The 25049-nt window shown below is 35.2% G+C and overlaps 1 pseudogene across 1 annotated transcript; it reads left to right on the forward strand.

The window, feature by feature from the left end:
- Positions 1-20336: 20336 nt before the first annotated feature.
- On the forward strand, positions 20337-24536 carry LOC147531698 (uncharacterized; annotated as a pseudogene). Its single transcript, XR_015227875.1, has 9 exons — positions 20337-20524; positions 21054-21199; positions 21438-21525; positions 21675-22398; positions 22737-22790; positions 23147-23244; positions 23482-23607; positions 23917-24006; positions 24413-24536. The product of XR_015227875.1 is annotated as an uncharacterized LOC147531698 (transcript).
- The last annotated feature ends 513 nt before the right edge of the window (positions 24537-25049 follow it).

Here is a 25049-nt window from a genome sequence, read left to right on the forward strand (position 1 = left end):
AGAAAGAGACGTCAAACCTTATGGGTTTTATAGCTGTCGGCTCTATCCATTAAAATGGAAGCTAGGGTGTTACGCGACCTACTGAGAAGAGCATCCAGAACCGTCTGATCTTCAAGGGAGTCCCAACGTCCGTCGGATATGCAAGGGAGTACCGTAGCTTGGTTGCGCCCCAGTACCAGATTTGTTTCAAAGAAAAAAACCCAAGCGACGTCCCACTAATCCCGAACTCATCCCTCTCGCACACTCTGCCGTCCATCTGTCGCCATGTGCCTTTCGAGAGATCCATGTTGACCTTTAGTCAACTAATTCCGACTCAACTTTGACTCGCTCTATATTTCTTGTCCGGACTCCGATTCCACTTCCGCTTTCGCCGATGGATTCGTATTGGACTCTACTTTCACATGGGCACTAATATTGACCAGAATACCCTTGTCATTAAAATGACCAAAATGCCCCTCAAGTATGTCTTTATCACTATGTTTTCGCATCGAACTCCGTAAATGAGACCTGGAAAGAGAAACAAGCAAATTATCAGAGTAAAGGCTCGAATTAGACTAACTAGCCCGAGTTATGAGACTCAGATGAGACATTTTCATGACTCATCATTAGTCTAGGAACTTTCATATAATCGAAAATCTTTTTTGGAACCACATCTAGTTCATCACAAAGGAAAAAAAAAAAGTAGGGTTAGATATTCAAAACCATGTATGAATTAAAAAGAAAAATTAAACTTTAGGCTTTAAAAAACCAAAGATTATGTATCTTACTATCAAAGCCTATCCTTTCAATTGCTTCCAAGAACAGGTTGTGTAGCCTGTCATTCCACACCACCCTTTTCTTCTTTGGTTTGGCAGCTTCATTTTTTCGTGGCCTTAATTGTTTAGAACGACGTTTCTCCTTGTCTTCCTTACGCCTACTACATGTTCTTACCCTTGAGTTCACTTCATGTTCAGAAGGCAAAGATCCACTATTTTTCACTTCTTCCATTGCCACGTCCTGTGGTGGAATCTGTATAAAACTTGTTCTTTCGTTCATTGGATTCATCTTATTCTTCCGAGCATGCTGCCATATAATTCGAACATCATGCAGACTGACAGGCTTCGTGAGAAATAAACTAGCTCCACGTTGAATTCCTTGGCTTGCAATTTCTTTACTGGTATCTCCAGTCATCACTGTGTTCAATCGAAAAGCGTCTTTAAATTTAGTATGAACATTTCTTTACTGCAATTTCATATTTACATTAATGTTGATTGTATTCTATAAGACGAACAAGATAAGTGAAATATAATTGTTCATTTAACATTCACTTGTGTTATTAAAATTGTTAGAGTCTAAACCTATCTCCCCGAGTTTGATACGACCTTAGTTGTTCATTATAGCACAATAACACTCACGGTAATGCCTTGCTGATGGGACATACAACGCGTGATCTTATTTATTTGTGAGACATCATTTCCTATATTAGAAATCTTGTCATATAATACAGTAGCTTTTGTACAACGTGTCTTCACTGCATATTTTAACATCTCGGGAATTTTTGTATTAGGTGATTCACCTCATTTGGTATTGTTTGATTATTCTTTTAATTAATCAGAGTGCTTGTTTTGATCTTTTAGTAGATAAATAATATTACAAGATGAAAGCTTTCACTTTGTCACTTCCATTTTCCCTTGGTTTTCGTTTGGGGTTAATTCTGTCTTGGCCTGTCAGAGTCTAGACCAACTGACTATTTTGCCCCCAATTGTGTCAATATTTCTATCTTGGCTCCCAATTCTGCCCAGAATTTTTTTTGACCCCTATTTTTGTCAAACCTACCAATTTTGCCATTTTGGTATTTATTGATTTTTTTAATTTTTTTTTAAAATTCTTTCACTTTCTTATTTCCCTCTCCTTTCTTCCACCTAATCGCTTTCTTTCCTCCAAGTCGTCAGTCTTGCACCTATCTTATCTCTTCCATTTGCACAGTCATCTGCATAAGATCGTTGCCTGACAATCCTTGTCAGCGACTTTGTTTTTTCCCTCTCTTATCCTTTTTTTCTCTCTTATCTTTTTCTTTCTGTTCCTTGAAAACCTTTTTGTACAGTGAAAAGAAAAAAATCCTCATTTCACTATATAAAAGGGATTTTCCCCTTTCGTACAGTGTAGGGGATAGTGCAATGGAAAGGTTATTTTGACATATTTTTTTTCAACAGAATGTAGTTTGGGGAACCAAAATTTTAGTTGGTCAAAATATGGGGCCCAAAAGGGGAGTTTCTCACAAGATATGGGGTCAAATAGGAATCACGTCTATAAAAAATGATCCTTTTAGATTCTTTTTTGTTGAAAATCTATTTAGATCTTAAAAACTAACAAATTATATAATAAACTAAATAAAAATAATAAGCAAAAAAAATTCAATAAATAAACAAAAAAAAGTCTAAAATCTTAAGAGTAAGAGTAAGAAATTAAATTTAAAATTTGAAAAAGAAAAGAATAAATCCAAATGTTTTCACAATATCTGCATGATTTCATTAAAATAGATAGTTAGTAATGAGGATAAAAGGTAAATGCAAGACAAATTTTGCAGCTTCAAAAACATTGAGCAAATATTTAACCTTCTTTAAGAAGAAAATAAGAATCTTTCTTTGGACCAACATGCAACTAAACAAAGATCAAAGGACTAGGTGATTGAAAATTTATAAAATAACAAAAGTTATAGAAGATATGCAAGAATAGTGAACAAAAATTAGTTAGTTTTCAAACATAAAAAAATATCATGGAAATGGTAGAAGTGTTCTTACACATATTTATGTATTTATTAAGTTTTGATAAAAATATCATGTCGAGAAAATATTATCAACAAAAAAAAATACTTAGTCCCCAAAAGTATTATAGATGATGCTGTCACTTTTCTTAGCGTCAAATTACTTATGTTGGGAAAGTTTAGCGACCTAAACAACTAATGGTCAATGAAATTAAACATTTTTACCGACCAAATAATATAGTTGCAATTGTTATTTTTTGTGACAAAATTAATTTTTTTGTCAAACTATTAGCATTGACAATTTATTTTGTCGTTGAAAATATTTTTCTGCAACGAACCATTTGGTCGTAAATCCATCTTCTAACAACCAAATATTCTATTGTCCCAAAATTGTGCCGCCAAATTTTTCTCTAGGGAACGCGAGGAAATATAATATTATTTTCTTAATTTTCGTGACGATCTTAGAAACAAAATTTAGAAATGGTTGCTAAAGATATTTTTTCTGCGATAATTAGTGGTTTCGTCACCAAATCTCACTTTTACTGACGAAATTTATGTCCGAAAATTTGGTCGCTACACCAAAATTTTCTTGTAGTGTCTTCTAACTTTGTAATCTTCATCTTCTAGCTCTACCATTATTAAAGTAATCAAGTATTGAAGCAATTGCAGAAGATGGGAGTCTTAATTTTATTGAATATGTGTAGAGATAGAATTTTTAAAACCCAAAAGATTTATGGGGGATGAAACTACTCGTTTGATATTTTCAAAAATTTATTTGAAAAAATAAGAACATTAAATTTATTTCTTTTTTCAAAACGTAATTTTTTTTTTAAAAAAAAATGAAGTTTTGACTTGGACTGGCCTGAAGCGTTAGTGACTCCGGAGGCCAAACTGACCTGGCTCAAGTTCAACGGTTCAAGTTTTAGTCTCGAGTTGGGCCAGGGCATAAGCTAACCTGGGTTGGCCCAATCCTGGATACTTCAACCTGGTTTGGATGGCCCCAACCAACACCCAACACAATCCATTTTTCCTCTGGCCAAATTTTGAGGCGCCCAACCAAATTTCAAGGGGCGTAATTTCAAGTTTTTTTTTGTTAAAAATACAAGTTCTATTTTAGTTTGGATAAACGGCACACATTTGTAGATTATTTGGTTAAAAATCTACATATTTGTATTTTGTTTGGTTAAAAATTCAAATGCAATGAAACCAAAGTAATTTTTTAAAATGCAACCCATTCTCAAACTTATATTTTTGTAAAACTATTCCAAAGTTTTTTTGTTTTTCTTTTGAGTGTTGTTCCAAAGTATTTGTTTGCAAACCATCATAGATTGCTTGTAAACTATTGCAAACTACTGCAAGTTGCTTGCAATTCACTGCAAGATGTGTGCAAATTAAGTAATTAACCACTGCAAGTTGTCGAGAAAACCGCTACACATCTAACAATTAGATATATCATCTCAAGGCAGTTTGAATTTGAACTTTTCGCCCTCTCTTTCTACTATTTTTTTTTTCTCTTTACAGTGACTTCTCTAACACCAGAATTCTCATAAAGCTTTTATAAAAGAACTGTGTATGTTCTTGAATAAAAATTATGGGTATGCGTAAAACTCTTATTGTTAATCTACAATCTTCGTTAATCATAAACACATGAAAGATGATAAAACAAACTAATCGCAATAAACCTTTTCTGCCAGATGACCTTAAGAAGATTCATTAGAGAAGTCGAGTAGAGTGTTACAAGGTATATGATTCATATATAGGTTAATGTGGCTCTCCTGAGTGAATTTCGTTGGTGCTAGCAATGAGTCTAAAGCTCTTTAGACCAAGGATATTCTTCGAAGAAGAGGTATGATTTTTATTAACAAGTCATGCCCAGACCTTAAATATCCATGGGCACTCGAGTCCAGCCAAATTCGTGGGAAGAAGAGATACGTAGGAAGCATTTGAAATTTGGTGCAGAGGATAATTAAGTTCTTTATAGTGATATGTAAGTTTTCGAGAAATTTAAATTTTAAAACACCTTAAATAATTATCTAGTTAAATTTGGACTTTTGCCGTGTAAATGGTAGAGGGCTGGGCATGATTTTTAATGTGTTATTTTGGTAAATATTATCTTCGTGAATGGTACCGAAATGCAAAATAACTTTATCATCACTATGGAAACTTTTACTGTAGGATTATTTACGAAGAATTTATATGTAAAGACTGTTGGAATTGGAGCCAATTTTGGCTCAACCCGACTCGTCAAATTCAGAAACCGAACGCGCCATTGCGTTCGTCTCGTCGAGCTCTTAAATTTAGAGCAAAGAATTACTCGAATCCGATTCCGGATGAATGAGAAATTCGAGTTTGAAGTTTGGGTGAAAAAAACGGTTAAGTCAGGGTCTGAAACGTCAAACGGGACAAGTTAGATCAAGGGTCGTTTGAGCGAATACCACGCGCATCCAAATCTGTGGGCACATTTCGGTATTGATCTGACGGTGGGCGTTCCACCCGAGATTTTCACCCAGATCCGACGTCCCAGATTATAACCGACTTCAACAATCAGTTATACTTCCTGTTTGGTCCCTAATTCCGAACAGATATGTCTTTTAACCCAACAGACACTATGCATCCATTCAACTCCTATATAAACCAACCAAATCCACTCCAATTTTCAATCAATTCATTCAATTCTCTTCTTCTCTTCCCTTCTAACAATTAGAGGTTCTGGTTAGCCTAGAATATCTAATTAAAGAAGTATTTTCTAGAGGTTCTGGATAGACTAGAATATCTAGAAAAGGAAGAAAGAAGTTCTTCATAGGTCGTCTAGAACATCAATTCAATTCATTCTCTTCTTCTCTTCCCTTCTAACAATTAGAGGTTCTGGTTAGCCTAGAATATCTAATTAAAGAAGTATTTTCTAGAGGTTCTGGATAGACTAGAATATCTGGAAAAGGAAGAAAGAAGTCTCGAGTGAAATCTGAATTTCCAAAGCATCTAGAAGATCATCCGCATCAGTCAAAGAGCTCATAATACTGACAAAGGTTCGTCCGCTTTCAGAATATAGAAGTACCATCTTAAAATTCTGAAAGGTTAGTCGTTGTATCCCGAAGGCATTCACCCTAACGTTTGGTACTGTTACGGGGGTGTAAAATGTCTTAAGGAAAGAGAATTTATTCTTGCCTCGACTACATTAAACACCTATCTCGGTTAGCCCGAAAGAAGGAATATTGACTTATCTTTATTCTTTAATAGTTTATCTCTCTATAAAGTTAGAGAAAGGAAACTCTGTCCGAATCAAGCCAAGACAGAGAGAAATCGACTTATCGATTTGATAACCAGAGAAACAACAAAGACAAATTACTTATAGGAGTTCTCGTTTAAATATGTCTAACAAAATGCGTTGTCAAAATGATTCTTGCCCTCCAACAAAAACTTGTGAAGGTCGAAATACACTATGGTACGACGGAAACAAATATGTATTCTTTCATATATTTTTACTTGAGAAAAATGGCAACAAGGGTGAAAAAAAAAAACTATGCGTCCGTGACAAACAATAACATGTATTCATGTGGGAACAAACAAGTTCAAGAAGAAAAATAGTTATAAGTTAAAAACAAACAACTCTTTGTTGTGGAGTATATTTTTACTTGACAAACAACTTTATGTTGCATATAATAGTGGGAAAATGGTGAATAGAAAATAATTAGGAAAAAACCGCGAAGTAAACGTTCAGATAGATAAGTATTAGTAAAAAAAAATAGATAGGGAAAAGACATGAGAAAAACAATTTTGGGATTTCACCCCAGTGGACTAAACAACAATTTTTTGAAGGTGTAATGAATTTTTATGCCATTTCTGAAATATTTTTAGATTAAATTGCTATTTTCCCTATTCTTTTTTTACCATTAAGTAATTATTCCATTTTTAACATAAAATAATTAGAATATATGCAAATACAATCTTCAAATAACGGGTAATCTTACAAAGATTAGCTTTATCACGAATTCACGATATAACTTAGAAGATTATTTATGTAGCATTACTCTAGCAATATTGACAGATATGTGACATCCGTATAAAATAATGTTCAGTTTTACAAAAGAATATATGTAATAATCAATCTTGTCTATCTATCAAATCTTTTTCAAATAATGCTTGATTTTATGAAGACTTGTGTAGTTATGATGAGATGTGAAAATATTTTTGCGTTTGTACAAATGATATGTAAAATTATGATGAGATTTAGGTAAATATATTCATATGGTGCAGTTGTTTCTTTAGTCCATTGAATTTAACAAATCTTGTCATTTAATAATTTGAATATGACAAAATTTATATACGTAGTCTGAAATATATCTACTTCACTATATAAATATCAGTATAATTATGACGAAATTCACTAAAATCTTCTCATGATTTACGAACTCTGTACATAAACAAAAATAATGCTCAACTTCCAAAGATAAATGGTGATGTGACAATATCCCCTGGAGCAATCCTTTATTCTTAGACAAATCTTTTGAAATTTGAATCAAATTCAATTTGTAACCTTTTATTTATCCATGGGAGTTATGTCCTAAACAAGTTTCAATCTCAAAGCAATGAGTCTTCACTTATAAAATATCCTTACATTTAAAACCTAGATTTTATTTCCGATATGATTTTACCGAAGGGATAACAATATGCAAACACACGTGTCAAAGACGTAAATTACACATAATCTGATAATTAATCGACGAGAAACAGTGTGCATAATATGAAATAATGCTTAGACAGATACTACTATATAAAGAACAGTAACTAAAGAGGCATGCTCATCCATGATCCATTCCTCCTTCTGCAATCTCTAAGCTTCAATTCTATGCATATATCTTTCTCAATAGAGACGAACGCTAAATAAAGGTAATATATTTCTTTAACTGGAAATACAAATTTCTCTATAGTTTGTTCTCTTATTATTCATATTTTACCAAGGTTGTCAATAATTATATAATCACCGATCTTGTTTTCACAAGTTTATTTTTATTTTGTTGGAGGGCAAGAATCATTTTGACAACGCATTTTGTTAGACATATTTAAACGAGAACTCCTATAAGTAATTTGTCTTTGTTGTTTCTCTGGTTATCAAATCGATAAGTCGATTTCTCTCTGTCTTGGCTTGATTCGGACAGAGTTTCCTTTCTCTAACTTTATAGAGAGATAAACTATTAAAGAATAAAGATAAGTCAATATTCCTTCTTTCGGGCTAACCGAGATAGGTGTTTAATGTAGTCGAGGCAAGAATAAATTCTCTTTCCTTAAGACATTTTACACCCCCGTAACAGTACCAAACGTTAGGGTGAATGCCTTCGGGATACAACGACTAACCTTTCAGAATTTTAAGATGGTACTTCTATATTCTGAAAGCGGGCGAACCTTTGTCAGTATTATGAGCTCTTTGACTGATGCGGATGATCTTCTAGATGCTTTGGAAATTCAGATTTCACTTGAGACTTCTTTCTTCCTTTTCCAGATATTCTAGTCTATCCAGAACCTCTAGAAAATACTTCTTTAATTAGATATTCTAGGCTAACCAGAACCTCTAATTGTTAGAAGGGAAGAGAAGAAGAGAATGAATTGAATTGATGTTCTAGACGACCTATGAAGAACTTCTTTCTTCCTTTTCTAGATATTCTAGTCTATCCAGAACCTCTAGAAAATACTTCTTTAATTAGATATTCTAGGCTAACCAGAACCTCTAATTGTTAGAAGGGAAGAGAAGAAGAGAATTGAATGGATTGATTGAAAATTGGAGTGGATTTGGTTGGTTTATATAGGAGTTGAATGGATGCATAGTGTCTGTTGGGTTAAAAGACATATCTGTTCGGAATTAGGGACCAAACAGGAAGTATAACTGATTGTTGAAGTCGGTTATAATCTGGGACGTCGGATCTGGGTGAAAATCTCGGGTGGAACGCCCACCGTCAGATCAATACCGAAATGTGCCCACAGATTTGGATGCGCGTGGTATTCGCTCAAACGACCCCTGATCTAACTTGTCCCGTTTGACGTTTCAGACCCTGACTTAACCGTTTTTTCACCCAAACTTCAAACTCGAATTTCTCATTCATCCGGAATCGGATTCGAGTAATTCTTTGCTCTAAATTTAAGAGCTCGACGAGACGAACGCAATGGCGCATTCGGTTTCTGAATTTGACGAGTCGGGTCGAGCCAAAATTGGCTCCGATTCCAACAATCCCCCACATGAATGAAAATTCGAGGTTTACTATATACAAACATACTATACTGACATACTGACACTAAAAGAGCTCATATGCGGAACTTCGCTGCATCGGAAGAAGGTAGTCTTTCGACTTTGAACCTTTCCTAGTGAATAACTACAAGGTCTACAAGGACGGCAGTGAACTTATCGTCTTGAACTGAGTCCTGGAAATTGTAAACCTGAATAGCTATCACACAGCTAATCCCTTACCGACTTAGGTTTTCGGTTGTGTTCATTTCGGCCCTAAACAATCCCGAATTCATGTGTGCTTTAGAGAAGTCGGCCTAAACGACCTTCCCACGGAACCGGCATCAATTCACACACATATAGGTTATCCGTAATAAGGTATCCTGCTATACCTCACGTTAGAATCAAGTTCTAAGTTTTCGGATTCATTAAAAGCTTAATGCTTAGCCTCTCAATGCAGGCAACACTGTTATCATCCTAGGAATGGGTAAGAGATAGAAATCTCTTACAGTGTTACTGTCGAGTCAGGATATAGCTTCAGTTGCCCTTTGAACCTAGATCGTGGGATCTCCAGTCATCTAGGTAGGGTTTCACCATGCCTTTACTCATTTACTTTAGGCGTTTTTGCCACATTCCCCTTGATGATGCAATTTCAACTCTCTTGTTCACCCTTGTTCTTTACGGATCCGCCAGGTAACGTAGGATTGAGCATAATTAATTTATGCATTCCTTGAGAGCAATTGCTTTACGGTGCTAGTCTATTTATTTTGAATTCTCTAGACTTACCGTATTAGTGCCTACGCAACAACTACTTAGGTTTATTGCGTGCACTGGCTTCAATCACAAACAAATATCCTCCAGGAAGTTCACCTACTTCCTTTGCTTTCTCCAAAACAATGTATCCATCAAGGCCTTTAGGATTACATTATTGATCCAGCTACGCACGTCTGCCTCTGAGGATTTTGTGATATCGTAGCCCTTAGTGGTTTGTCATATCCACTATTTTGTATCTGAGATTCGAGTGTTGTCCACATATCTTCGTTTTCTTTTATGATATGTACAACCAATTAATACGAGTCTGCTCAGATACCTAAGAACTATTTGTTACTATGATAACTCTTTCTTGAATTTGTTCAAATTCAAGTATTTATGCTTATCGTGGTTTTTGAGTGGTTATTCTACCATTCTCTGTCTAACCTTGCACTTTAGATTATCAATCATGAGTAATGATTCAATCTGGAAAAACATCGAATCATATCTTCTTAAACACTTTATTATTCCTAACTAGTATTGTCTGTTCTTTTGAACAGATGATTCACGGTTGAATCTCGTTACTTAGTTTAGGATTAGGAAGAGAAGTTCTTTCCATTTGTGTTTTTCCCAGATTTGTTGAGTGAATTTGGACATTCACGTCATCACTTATATTCACACACTTGATTTCCGACTCTTGTCACAACTTAGTGAATATAACTATAGTTCTTAACTCAATTAAACCTTATTGACCAACATTCTTATTGGTTAAATCTGGTTTCCGAGGTACTCTATAATTTCCCTCTTTTCACGTCCTTATGATGTTGTATCGTCAGGAGAATATAGAGACTTTTATGCCATTTATAATTGGCATTTTGGTTCCTTTTGGTTCCCCCCACATTTCAAGAGTATTTTCTCTTATTCGTCAATTTTGGGTGGAATTTTATAGTATTCCATATAGGGTACTGTTCAGATATGTAACAATATCTGCCCCCACAGTTCTAGGGTAACCATTGGATTCTCCTCTTTAACAAAACTATTTTCGTACACAATTTCTTTAGTGTAGTGTCTTTAGTTTTGTTCTATAACATGATGATTTATGATCATTAAAACCTTGAGATATAATACAAGGCGAGTTTCTCGTTTAACTCTTTCTTAAGTTATATGTCTTAATCATATATACTCGTTTGATAGACTATGATCATCAAAGTTATCATTCATTATTTTGTCCTTTATCGTCTCTAGATTTCGTTCATATTCTTGAATTGAAAATCTTACCAAGACCCTTGAATTTACTATTCGAGTCACTTCTAGACCGAATGATGTAATATTCAACTTTACGTCTTATCAACCTTAATTCTCTTGTCTATCCAAGAAGATTAGGTTGCCATGAGGATTTATAAGGACTATTCTGTAATGATACAAAACTAGGGACCTCCTTACAAAGACTTTAAGGATTTATTTATAATAACTCCTGATCTTGAGATCTTTCAGCCAAGGTCCTTCCATTTAACATATCTGAGGATTCCTTGTAATTCTTAGACAGGCCTAAGGACCTTCTAGAGAATTATTTACCGCCTGAATATGTTATACGAAATAACGTACTTTCTCGAAGACAAGTTTAATTTCAGAATTTTGCATTCTTCGTCAACTTTGTATTCCAGAGTGTTTCACGGAATTTTTCATTATCTCAGACCGATGATTTCTTTCGAACAGTTTATCGTCTCGTAGCTATTTGTATAACGAGAACATTCTGTCATCGACCTTGTCTAACCGTTTAGGTTTTGACATTTGTCTTGACATACTTTTCCGCTAACTTATGCGGTTGTCATCTTCGATTTGTCATCGAATTGAATCTTTAGGATCATGTATTCATCATTGATCGCTCTATGTATTCTCGATATACGGTTTCACACCCAGTATTTATGTCGATACTTGATGGTCAAGGTGTCGCTTAGTTTTTCGATGTCTCTGTTATCGAGAAGATATTTTAAGAGTCATCAACTAAGTCAACATTTGTGGTCACCATGGGTTGAACCTTATTTCTGTTCTTGGCTAGTAGTAGAATTTTAGTGAAATACTTCACAAAATTCATCGAGATTAGATTGATCATCGATTTTTAATCTCCACTGATCGAGTTTTATCCCTTTTAATGTTCTGTGCTTCCATTATACCAAAAGAGTTGCCGTTTGATGAACTATGCCATTCTTGGCGTATATCTCAGCGAAGGGAGATTCATACTCTCCATCTCAGTCGTTTCTCAAAGCCTCAATCTTTTTACAAAGTTGAGTTTCTACTTTGATTTTATAAAGCTCGATCTTTTCGATTGCTTTATCCTTACGTGTTAGTAAGTAACAGAACCAAGTGGAGTCATCGATAAAGGTAATGAATTGCCTTTTCCACCTTATGTTTGAACCGTTCTTAGGTTATAGGGTTCATTGTGAATTAAGTCTAAAGACTTTGAACAACGTTTTAGTCATTTTTGACTATACACATGTTTGACATGTACGTCTTGAGTAAATTTCGAGTTTCGGAATTTAACTCCAAGCTCATTAATGTCTTTAATGACTTATTATTCACATGTCCTAATCTTTCGTGACAAATATTGGAGGACTCAATAATATACGCATAATTATTAATTTTATTAATAATAGGTGCCTTCGGCATTACATGGGTAACATTTAATTGAAATAACCCCCCACATAAGTGGCCCTTTCCAATATACATCATTTTCTTAAATATGATAACGATATCTGACAGAAAGATTAGTCTGAACCCGTTCTCACGTAAAAGAGAACCAGAAATCAAGTTCTTTTGATTGTCTGGAGCATGGAGTACATCGGTCAAAGTCACCTCTATTTCGGAAGTGAATTTTAACACGATCTTTCCCCTTCCTTTGACTTGGGTGGTCGAGCCGTTTACCTTGAATAAGGTTTCTCCTTCGGCTACCTCTGTATAGGAAGAGAATAGGCTTTTGTCACTACAAACGTGATGATTTGTCTTAGAATCGACCCACCATCTCTGGTTGTTAACCAGGTTATCTTCATGTGCCTCTGCACAGAGGTTCATTTTATGAAGTAGATCAAACGCCTTTTCGAACTCAGTAATCATTAGACGGTGATTCCGATTTTCGGTGTCTTTTGCTAATAAAGCTTGGTTATCGGCTTTTTCCCTTTGACTGTCATATGTGGAGTGACAATCTTTGGCTAGGTGGCCTCGCTTTCTACATTTGTAGCATTCGACAGGCCTTTGCCTTTTTCTCGACTTGCCTCGCTTCTGCTTCAGAGCGAAGTCAGTTCCCTTGAACATCTCTGGGTTTTCCACGTATGTGGTGTTAGGCTGAAGAACCCGTAGGGTGGTTCTTGTTCGTGCCATTTCCTTTTCTGAAACACACAGAAAGTAAGCCAAATTAATATCTTATAACCAGAGAAATAATCGCTATATAAAATGTCTTAAGATTGTTGTTTCTCTGGTTATCAAATCGATAAGTCGATTTCTCTCTGTCTTGGCTTGATTCGGACAGAGTTTCCTTTCTCTAACTTTATAGAGAGATAAACTATTAAAGAATAAAGATAAGTCAATATTCCTTCTTTCGGGCTAACCGAGATAGGTGTTTAATGTAGTCGAGGCAAAAATAAATTCTCTTTCCTTAAGACATTTTACACCCCCGTAACAGTACCAAACGTTAGGGTGAATGCCTTCGGGATACAACGACTAACCTTTCAGAATTTTAAGATGGTACTTCTATATTCTGAAAGCGGGCGAACCTTTGTCAGTATTATGAGCTCTTTGACTGATGCGGATGATCTTCTAGATGCTTTGGAAATTCAGATTTCACTCGAGACTTCTTTCTTCCTTTTCCAGATATTCTAGTCTATCCAGAACCTCTAGAAAATACTTCTTTAATTAGATATTCTAGGCTAACCAGAACCTCTAATTGTTAGAAGGGAAGAGAAGAAGAGAATGAATTGAATTGATGTTCTAGACGACCTATGAAGAACTTCTTTCTTCCTTTTCTAGATATTCTAGTCTATCCAGAACCTCTAGAAAATACTTCTTTAATTAGATATTCTAGGCTAACCAGAACCTCTAATTGTTAGAAGGGAAGAGAAGAAGAGAATTGAATGAATTGATTGAAAATTGGAGTGGATTTGGTTGGTTTATATAGGAGTTGAATGGATGCATAGTGTCTGTTGGGTTAAAAGACATATCTGTTCGGAATTAGGGACCAAACAGGAAGTATAACTGATTGTTGAAGTCGGTTATAATCTGGGACGTCGGATCTGGGTGAAAATCTCGGGTGGAATGCCCACCGTCAGATCAATACCGAAATGTGCCCACAGATTTGGATGCGCGTGGTATTCGCTCAAACGACCCCTGATCTAACTTGTCCCGTTTGACGTTTCAGACCCTGACTTAACCGTTTTTTCACCCAAACTTCGAACTCGAATTTCTCATTCATCCGGAATCGGATTCGAGTAATTCTTTGCTCTAAATTTAAGAGCTCGACGAGACGAACGCAATGGCGCGTTCGGTTTCTGAATTTGACGAGTCGGGTTGAGCCAAAATTGGCTCCGAACCAGAACTTCTTTAATTAGATATTCTAGGCTAACCAAAATACTTCTTTCTTACTTTCTGTGTCTAAGAATTACAAGGAATCCTCAGATATGTTAAATGGAAGGACCTTGGCTGAAAGATCTCAAGATCAGGAGTTATTATAAATAAATCCTTAAAGTCTTTGTAAGGAGGTCCCTAGTTTTGTATCATTACAGAATAGTCCTTATAAATCCTCATGGCAACCTAATCTTCTTGGATAGACAAGAGAATTAAGGTTGATAAGACGTAAAGTTGAATATTACATCATTCGGTCTAGACGTGACTCGAATAGTAAATTCAAGGATCTTGGTAAGATTTTCAATTCAAGAGTATGAACGAAATCTAGAGACGATAAAGGACAAAATAATGAATGATAACTTTGATGATCATAGTCTATCAAACGAGTATATATGATTAAGACATATAACTTAAGAAAGAGTTAAACGAGAAACTCGCCTTGTATTATATCTCAAGGTTTTAATGATCATAAATCATCATGTTATAGAACAAAACTAAAGACACTACACTAAAGAAATTGTGTACGAAAATAGTTTTGTTAAAGAGGAGAATCCAATGGTTACCCTAGAACTGTGGGGGCAGATATTGTTACATATCTGAACAGTACCCTATATGGAATACTATAAAATTCCACCCAAATTGACGAATAAGAGAAAATACTCTTGAAATGTGGGGGGAACCAAAAGGAACCCAAATGCCAATTATAAATGGCATAAAAGTCTCTATATTCTCCTGACGATACAATATCATACGGACGTGAAAAGAGGGAAATTATAGAGTACCTCGGAAACCAGATTTAACCAATAAGAATGTTGGTCAATAAGGTTTAATTGAGTTAAGAACTATAGTTATATTCACTAAGTTGTGACAAGAGTCGGAAATCAAGTGTGTGAATATAAGTGATGACGTGAATGTCCAAATTCACTCAACAAATCTGGGAAAAACACAAATGGAAAGAACTTCTCTTCCTAATCCTAAACTAAGTAACGAGATTCAACCGTGAATCATCTGTTCAAAAGAACAGACAATACTAGTTAGGAATAAGAAAGTGTTTAAGAAGATATGATTCGATGTTTTTCCAGATTGAATCATTACTCATGATTGATAATCTAAAGTGCAAGGTTAGACAGAGAATGGTAGAATAACCACTCAAAAACCACGATAAACATAAATACTTGAATTTGAACAAATTCAAGAAAGAGTTATCATAGTAACAAATAGTTCTTAGGTATCTGATCAGACTCGTATTAATTGGTTGTACATATCATAAAAGAAAACGAAGATATGTGAACAACACTCGAATCTCAGATACAAAACAGTGGATATGACAAACCACTAAGGGCTACGATATCACAAAATCCTCAGAGGCAGACGTGCATAGCTGGATCAATAATGTAATCCTAAAGGCCTTGATGGATACATTGTTTTGGAGAAAGCAAAGGAAGTAGGTGAACTTCCTGGAGGATATTTGTTTGTGATTGAAGCCAGTGCACGCAATAAACCTAAGTAGTTGTTGCGTAGGCACTAATACGGTAAGTCTAGAGAATTCACAATAAATAGACTAGCACCGTAAAGCAATTGCTCTCAAGGAATGCATAAATTAATTATGCTCAATCCTACGTTACCTGGCGGATCCGTAAAGAACAAGGGTGAACAAGAGAGTTGAAATTGCATCATCAAGGGGAATGTGGCAAAAACGCCTAAAGTAAATGAGTAAAGGCATGGTGAAACCCTACCTAGATGACTGGAGATCCCACGATCTAGGTTCAAAGGGCAACTGAAGCTATATCCTGACTCGACAGTAACACTGTAAGAGATTTCTATCTCTTACCCATTCCTAGGATGATAACAGTGTTGCCTGCATTGAGAGGCTAAGCATTAAGCTTTTAATGAATCCGAAAACTTAGAACTTGATTCTAACGTGAGGTATAGCAGGATACCTTATTACGGATAACCTATATGTGTGTGAATTGATGCCGGTTCCGTGGGAAGGTCGTTTAGGCCGACTTCTCTTACCCCTTCCATTTAACATATCTGAGGATTCCTTGTAATTCTTAGACACAGAAAGTAAGAAAGAAGTATTTTGGTTAGCCTAGAATATCTAATTAAAGAAGTTCTGGTTCGGAGCCAATTTTGGCTCGACCCGACTCGTCAAATTCAGAAACCGAACGCGCCATTGCGTTCGTCTCGTCGAGCTCTTAAATTTAGAGCAAAGAATTACTCGAATCCGATTCCGGATGAATGAGAAATTCGAGTTCGAAGTTTGGGTGAAAAAACGGTTAAGTCAGGGTCTGAAACGTCAAACGGGACAAGTTAGATCAGGGGTCGTTTGAGCGAATACCACGCGCATCCAAATCTGTGGGCACATTTCGGTATTGATCTGACGGTGGGCGTTCCACCCGAGATTTTCACCCAGATCCGACGTCCCAGATTATAACCGACTTCAACAATCAGTTATACTTCCTGTTTGGTCCCTAATTCCGAACAGATATGTCTTTTAACCCAACAGACACTATGCATCCATTCAACTCCTATATAAACCAACCAAATCCACTCCAATTTTCAATCAATTCATTCAATTCTCTTCTTCTCTTCCCTTCTAACAATTAGAGGTTCTGGTTAGCCTAGAATATCTAATTAAAGAAGTATTTTCTAGAGGTTCTGGATAGACTAGAATATCTAGAAAAGGAAGAAAGAAGTTCTTCATAGGTCGTCTAGAACATCAATTCAATTCATTCTCTTCTTCTCTTCCCTTCTAACAATTAGAGGTTCTGGTTAGCCTAGAATATCTAATTAAAGAAGTATTTTCTAGAGGTTCTGGATAGACTAGAATATCTGGAAAAGGAAGAAAGAAGTCTCGAGTGAAATCTGAATTTCCAAAGCATCTAGAAGATCATCCGCATCAGTCAAAGAGCTCATAATACTGACAAAGGTTCGCCCGCTTTCAGAATATAGAAGTACCATCTTAAAATTCTGAAAGGTTAGTCGTTGTATCCCGAAGGCATTCACCCTAACGTTTGGTACTGTTACGGGGGTGTAAAATGTCTTAAGGAAAGAGAATTTATTCTTGCCTCGACTACATTAAACACCTATCTCGGTTAGCCCGAAAGAAGGAATATTGACTTATCTTTATTCTTTAATAGTTTATCTCTCTATAAAGTTAGAGAAAGGAAACTCTGTCCGAATCAAGCCAAGACAGAGAGAAATCGACTTATCGATTTGATAACCAGAGAAACAACAAAGACAAATTACTTATAGGAGTTCTCGTTTAAATATGTCTAACAAAATGCGTTGTCAAAATGATTCTTGCCCTCCAACAAAATAAAAATAAACTTGTGAAAACAAGATCGGTGATTATATAATTATTGACAACCTTGGTAAAATATGAATAATAAGAGAACAAACTATAGAGAAATTTGTATTTCCAGTTAAAGAAATATATTACCTTTATTTAGCGTTCGTCTCTATTGAGAAAGATATATGCATAGAATTGAAGCTTAGAGATTGCAGAAGGAGGAATGGATCATGGATGAGCATGCCTCTTTAGTTACTGTTCTTTATATAGTAGTATCTGTCTAAGCATTATTTCATATTATGCACACTGTTTCTCGTCGATTAATTATCAGATTATGTGTAATTTACGTCTTTGACACGTGTGTTTGCATATTGTTATCCCTTCGGTAAAATCATATCGGAAATAAAATCTAGGTTTTAAATGTAAGGATATTTTATAAGTGAAGACTCATTGCTTTGAGATTGAAACTTGTTTAGGACATAACTCCCATGGATAAATAAAAGGTTACAAATTGAATTTGATTCAAATTTCAAAAGATTTGTCTAAGAATAAAGGATTGCTCCAGGGGATATTGTCACATCACCATTTATCTTTGGAAGTTGAGCATTATTTTTGTTTATGTACAGAGTTCGTAAATCATGAGAAGATTTTAGTGAATTTCGTCATAATTATACTGATATTTATATAGTGAAGTAGATATATTTCAGACTACGTATATAAATTTTGTCATATTCAAATTATTAAATGACAAGATTTGTTAAATTCAATGGACTAAAGAAACAACTGCACCATATGAATATATTTACCTAAATCTCATCATAATTTTACATATCATTTGTACAAACGCAAAAATATTTTCACATCTCATCATAACTACACAAGTCTTCATAAAATCAAGCATTATTTGAAAAAGATTTGATAAATAGACAAGATTGATTATTACATATATTCTTTTGTAAAACTGAACATTATTTTATACGGATGTCACATATCTGTCAATATTGCTAGAGTAATGCTACATAAATAATCTTCTAAGTTATATCGTGAATTCGTGATAAAGCTAATCTTTGTAAGATTACCCGTTATTTGAAGATTGTATTTGCATATATTCTAATTATTTTATGTTAAAAATGGAATAATTACTTAATGGTAAAAAAAGAATAGGGAAAATAGCAATTTAATCTAAAAATATTTCAGAAATGGCATAAAAATTCATTACACCTTCAAAAAATTGTTGTTTAGTCCACTGGGGGTGAAATCCCAAAATTGTTTTTCTCATGTCTTTTCCCTATCTATTTTTTTTTACTAATACTTATCTATCTGAACGTTTACTTCGCGGTTTTTTCCTAATTATTTTCTATTCACCATTTTCCCACTATTATATGCAACATAAAGTTGTTTGTCAAGTAAAAATATACTCCACAACAAAGAGTTGTTTGTTTTTAACTTATAACTATTTTTCTTCTTGAACTTGTTTGTTCCCACATGAATACATGTTATTGTTTGTCACGGACGCATAGTTTTTTTTTCACCCTTGTTGCCATTTTTTTCAAGTAAAAATATATGAAAGAATACATATTTGTTTCCGTCGTACCATAGTGTATTTCGACCTTCTTTCAAAAAAAAAAATAGTGTATTTCGACCACGTGTTTGTTTGTCCAACAATACACCATGGACTTGTAACAAAAAGAAAAACAATACAGGATAGTATGTTAAAATATACTATTTTGTTTTTACCAATAAAACTACATTTTGTTTTGGTTATTTGTTTCTTTGCTCAAAACATTCTACTATCTTATATATAAGAAGAGGAACAGTAATTTGTGCAAATAAATCAAATAATCAGGAAGTAAATTAAAACATTTCGGAAGTTAGAGAAAAATCTCGAACAGAAGCAAATCGAACAAATAATCATGTTTCACCCTCATCTCAAAGAAAGATCGAAAATCAAATCCTAAAGTAGAACACCTTCAAATCCTAGAAACGAAAGCAAACCGAAACATAATAAATCTAAACCAAAATAAAAAATAACTTAAACTGAACAGAATTTCAATTCTAAATTTTGGGATGAATTTAATAGGGTGTTTGACACTCCCACCATATTGTTTTATATATGGATGACTCTATTAGCACGTGAACTATTTTCAAAAATTAGCACTCGATTTTTTAACAGGCATTCGTACATGATACATTCAGACATCAAATACAAGAAATTGGGTCGGAGGCTCAATTTCATGTGGTTTTTTTTGTCAAAAAGACACGTTATCTATTTGTTCTTTTAGGCCTCATATATAGTTTGGAAATAGTCTTGAATGACAATTCTAAAAGCATTCCCATTTTATGCCGAAATTGCCCTTAGAATCTAAGCTTGCGAAGCTTTGCAAACTGGTTTGCGTTGCTTTGCAATCTGGTTTACAGAGCTTTGCAAACTGGTTTGCAGAGCTTTGTAATCCCGTTTGCATTGCTTTGCAATCTGGTTTGCCTTGCAATGACTTTGCACACACTTTGCAATCTGGTTTGCAGAGCTTTGCAATTTGATTTGTCTTGAAAAGCTTTACAAAATCTGGTTTGCAATCTCGTTTGCAATAAGGTCAGTTTCGTCTTTTCCCTATATTAGATTAATGTTCATTGATACTAATAGCCTGAAATTAGCCACTCAATATTTTCTTTTAAGCCCACAAAAATGTAAAAGATTTTGAAATACTCCATTTCTGAAGAATAGAGATCGAGAAAACCCCACAGTTGTGAAAAACCCTTATTTTAGCTTGAACTTCCTCTCAGTTTCAGTTTTCGAATCTCCCTCTCAATCAGAACGAACCCATTTCAGATCTTAATAACTTCTACAATGAAGGGAACGAAGCGTTTTGCCTCTCAATCTGGACCAGCTCCAGATTCTAACGACAATGTTGTGAGTTCCCTTCTTCAAAACCCTAATTTCTTTCTTCTTCCCCTATCTCTCTATCACACTGTAATTCTATTTATCTGAATCTTCTCCTGTTTAATCCAATTGATTTTCTCTTTTGTTTCTTAAATGTTATTTGGAGCTCAAATTGTTTGGGTTTATACTAATTTTATTTTTAGGGCTTTCGATCTTTTACTCGCTTAGGGCTTATCAAGCTAGGGTTTTTGTTTCTTGGGATGTTCAAAGTTTGGATTTTTACCTTTCAAAAAAAAAATCGATTTTTAATTGATTTTTTGATAGGGTTTTGATTTGAAAGCTTCAATTAGATGCTTCTTCTTGGAAATTATTTCTTTTTAATCGACATAAGCATTTTAGAAGAGACTGGTTACTTGATTTCAACTGAGAATATGGGTTTCATTCATTAATCATCAGAGGAAGTTCAAGACAAAAGCTACTAACCTATATTTATTTAGGTTTTAGAAGATTCGGTTAGTTATGCACTTGTAAAGCTTTGTTTTGTTCATAATTGTTGCAGTTCAAGAGTAAAAGAATAATAGCAGGGTCCCCTTTTGATCCGAACAGGGCAGAACCATAGAAGGAGGGTGAACGGGTCCATTTAGATGTCCAACGGGCTGAATCATCTCGCCAGCACGTGAGAGCTCTAAACAAGCAATTTCTAAGGTTCATAGTTAAAACCCTGTACTGCAACAACATGTGCTTCAATTTCTAGGTTTTTCATTTTTGTCGTGTTTTTTAATGTTTGGGTCATCATCCAGATAGTGGGTGTGTCCATGTATTATAGAGAGTCCACCGTTGGATAGAATTTGAAATGGATGCTCAAGTGAATATAATTTGGTAGATGTTCTGTTTAAATGTTCAAAACGGGTATCGTCATGTTTTTGTTTAATTGTGTGAACAGCTGGGTTCAGTCACAGTTACAAGATCATCCAGATGAACTTTGGGAAGATGGTGTTCAAGATTATCTAACACATGCTTCACACATAAAGGTGGAACATCTTACCTATTATTTTTAGTTCAAGAATGTTGAATTTGACTCGTCGACGTATGTTTCTTAATGTGGTTTCATGGGTTCATTACCACCATTGTGTATCACTGTAATGTAATTCCTCTATCTCAATGTATTCCCTCATTGTAGGAGAAATTCAGTGATGTTGTTGCTTGGATCAAAGCAAATCCAGCAAAACCAGGAAGTGCGCATGAAGCCGAGAAAATAGTAACAGAAGCAAAGAGTAACGAGGGAAATTTTGAACTTAATAACAATAATGTGTTTGGTCTAGCTGGTTCGACTTTTATGCCTGGGTCTGATAAAAAAGTGGGTTCTGAAGCAAAGAATCATGAAATAAAGTTTCAACCTAATAATAGTGGTTTTGGTCTAGCCGGTTCAACCTTTTCGCAGGGAACCGAGAAGAAAGTAGAACCTGAAAAGAAGAATCCTGAAGCAAAGTTTCAGCCAAATAATAATAGTGTTTTTGGTCTAGCCAGTTCAACCTTTTCGCAGGGAACTGAGAAGAAAGCGGAACCTGAAAAGAAGAATCCTGAAGCAAAGTTTCAGCTAAACAATAATAGTATTTTTGGTCTAAGCGGTTCAACCTTTTCGCAGGGAACCGAGAACAAAGCGGAACCTGAAAAGAAGAATCCTGAATCAAAGTTTCAGCTAAATAATATTAGTGTTTTTGGCCTAGGCGGTTCAACCTTTTCGCAGGGAACAGAGAAAAAATTGGAACCTGAAAAGAAGAATCCTGAAGCAAAGTTTCAGCTAAATAATAATAGTGTTTTTGGTCAAGTTGGTTCATCTCCAAGCTTTGCGAGTCCGTGGAACTCCGGTTTACTGAAAAACAGTCAATCACCCGTCTTGTTTGGTAGGTCTTTACCTTTTGTAATTCTGATGGTAAAATTTTTAGTCTTGCCAATAATGGTTGGAAATTGAAATAGTTCCAAGTCACCTAAAGACTAGAAAAGAGTAAGTAACGAACCAATAGGTATCTCTCGAAAGTAAATCACATTGAAACTACCATAAATTGGTTTTTGTATAATATACTTTGGGTTCGGCGAGACTTGGCAACTAAATAAAACGCTCTCACTATTTTTTCTTCTTTCTTGCATAAAATTATTAGTTATATATTAGATGAGATACACATTGTTTAATCGTATGTATTGGTGCAGTTGGTACTGACAACTTACTCTGTTTCTCTCACAGGAAGCCCAAGTTCGGTGCCTGTAAATCGTGACGCTTCAGATGACGCAGATGCCGGTGAGACAGAAACCACAATTTTGGTTTTCAGTGATGAAACAAATAATTTTTTACTCCTTGATCGTATATTATTTAGTTTAGTGTCTTTTCCAATTTTTGCCGCAGTCTGAACCCATGATGTTCAAATTTATGTTAGATATTCTATGCTTATTCTATTGCTAAACAACGATATAAGCGATCTAGAGCCTCTAGGCCCGTCTTGATACGTATACTTTAAGGGCAAATTTGAGCTTTGTTGTCTTGCAGGCATATTAAAAGAAAACGAATGGATATAGTATTTTGTATTGTTAGCTACTATGTGAGCTTTTGTTCATAGTTGACGAGTGACAACTGAAATTCTTTTTGATGGATATCAGAAGATGAAGTGGAGAAACCTAGCAGCCCATCAGTTAAGAAGACTGAAGAGAAGGGTATCATCGTCGTTCATGAAGTCAAATGCAAGCTTTATATAAAGGTCTGTTCCTTACAAGCCCTGGATTAAATTTTGGGGCTCCTTGATTTAGTCTACAGTTGTGATAGGAGTTGGAAGTTTGCCAGGTTATCATATAATAAAGAGTAAAGGGGAAAAGGAAATGCTACCGTTGATTCTATGACAAGGATTTCCGAATTGTTTTACCATTGGATTTATTTCGATTGTTGATTCTTCACAATGTTTAAGGCATCATTATTTACCGTTTATTTGTTTGTTCAGTCAACTGATCCTGCTGATAAAGATACGTGGAAAGACAAAGGCATGGGTCAGCTTTCTATCAAGTGTAAAGAGGGTATTAGTAAAGCTACTAAAGAGTCAAAGCCAACAGTAATTGTTCGGAACGATGTAAGTTTTGTCTTATATCCTTGGATGCCAGGTTCTAATGTTATGTATCCTACTTATCTTAGATTGTCAGATTATGATAAAACAAATTACAAAATGATTACTGATAGTCGAAATTTCCATCTATATGTGAACCTTGAGGTACTCCAATTTTCATTTTCCGTTTCACTAGTTCGAGTAAACTTGGCTTATATTGTCTGCGACCCTAGTACGAAATGGCTATGCTATATATTTAACTTAATATTCGCACACTTCTTTGTTGCTTTTTTTAGTTTATTCGACCTTTCAACAATGTTATCTACTTAACTGCAGGTTGGAAAGGTGTTGCTCAATGCTTTGTTATATCCAGGAATCAAAACGAATTTGCTAAAGAATGCCATAGCTGCAATATTCCATACTTCGGTAAGTCATCTTACACCTCTTTTTGCTACACCTATATCTCTTTAAGTTATTCATCCAATAATATATATAATATATTTTTAATGTTTAAAATCGAGTTTGAAAGTCTCCTCACCGATTACCTGTCGATCAGCCGTAGCCCTAGAGGTTGCCCTTGGGCCATGTCGGCCTGAAAATGGCCTGACAACCTGTTTATTGGTCACGGTGACTCGTTCCGACCTGCCACATCCAGATGGCTCGGCCCGCTACAGTGTCGCGCCATAGCCGGACGATCCCAACCTCCCTTCGATCAGTTCACCAATAAGTAGTGGACATGGCACGCCCTGGCAGGTCCATGGCACGGCTGCACATCGGTACCTCAAAACTATTTTGCTCGGCCGCTTTATTGTGTTTCTTTTTATTGTAATAGAGTAATGCTGATGGGGGTGGTGAAGTTGTAGGTAGGACTTACTTGTTAAGGACGAAAACAGAGGACGAGAGGAATAAACTAGCCTCAGGCCTCAGCTATTCAAGAATATGCTCCAACAGCTTGAGTATCTACCGATGGTTCTCTATACATTCTCGAGGTACAGAGAATCACAATGTTGTATTGTTAAACATTAAACAATCGTAAAGTGCTATTTTCTGAGGAAAACAAAACAGAAACTCCTACTGTAATACCAATTTTGTCAAAGCTAGCTTAGGGGAATTGTATTACAGAGGAAAGAATGAGAAGTAATGGATTATATTATGTCATATTCCTCCCAAGAATCTTATCTGAACTCATTTTTATGTTAATTTAGTTTACAATTCGTACTTCCATTTTTTTTTTGTAATATTTTTGGGTGAAATTGAACCCAAATGAAATAGTGAGGTGATTATTTAGTTGTTGAAAGAAATAGCAGGTTTTCTGGTTCTGTAGCTGAGTTTGGGGAATCTTGTGATTCTGTTGGTGGTGCCCTAGCTGTGGAGTTTGGGGAATCCTCTCTCCAAGCAAGTCACTCTATTTGTAGAGATCGAGCTCCGACCACTCTACTAGTCGTGCCATACTCGTGACCGTCTCCCTC

Source organism: Eschscholzia californica, unplaced genomic scaffold, assembly GCF_041429995.1.
Source record: "Eschscholzia californica isolate CP2 unplaced genomic scaffold, dmEscCali1.0.p SCAF_6, whole genome shotgun sequence".
Classification (NCBI taxonomy): Eukaryota; Viridiplantae; Streptophyta; class Magnoliopsida; order Ranunculales; family Papaveraceae; genus Eschscholzia; species Eschscholzia californica.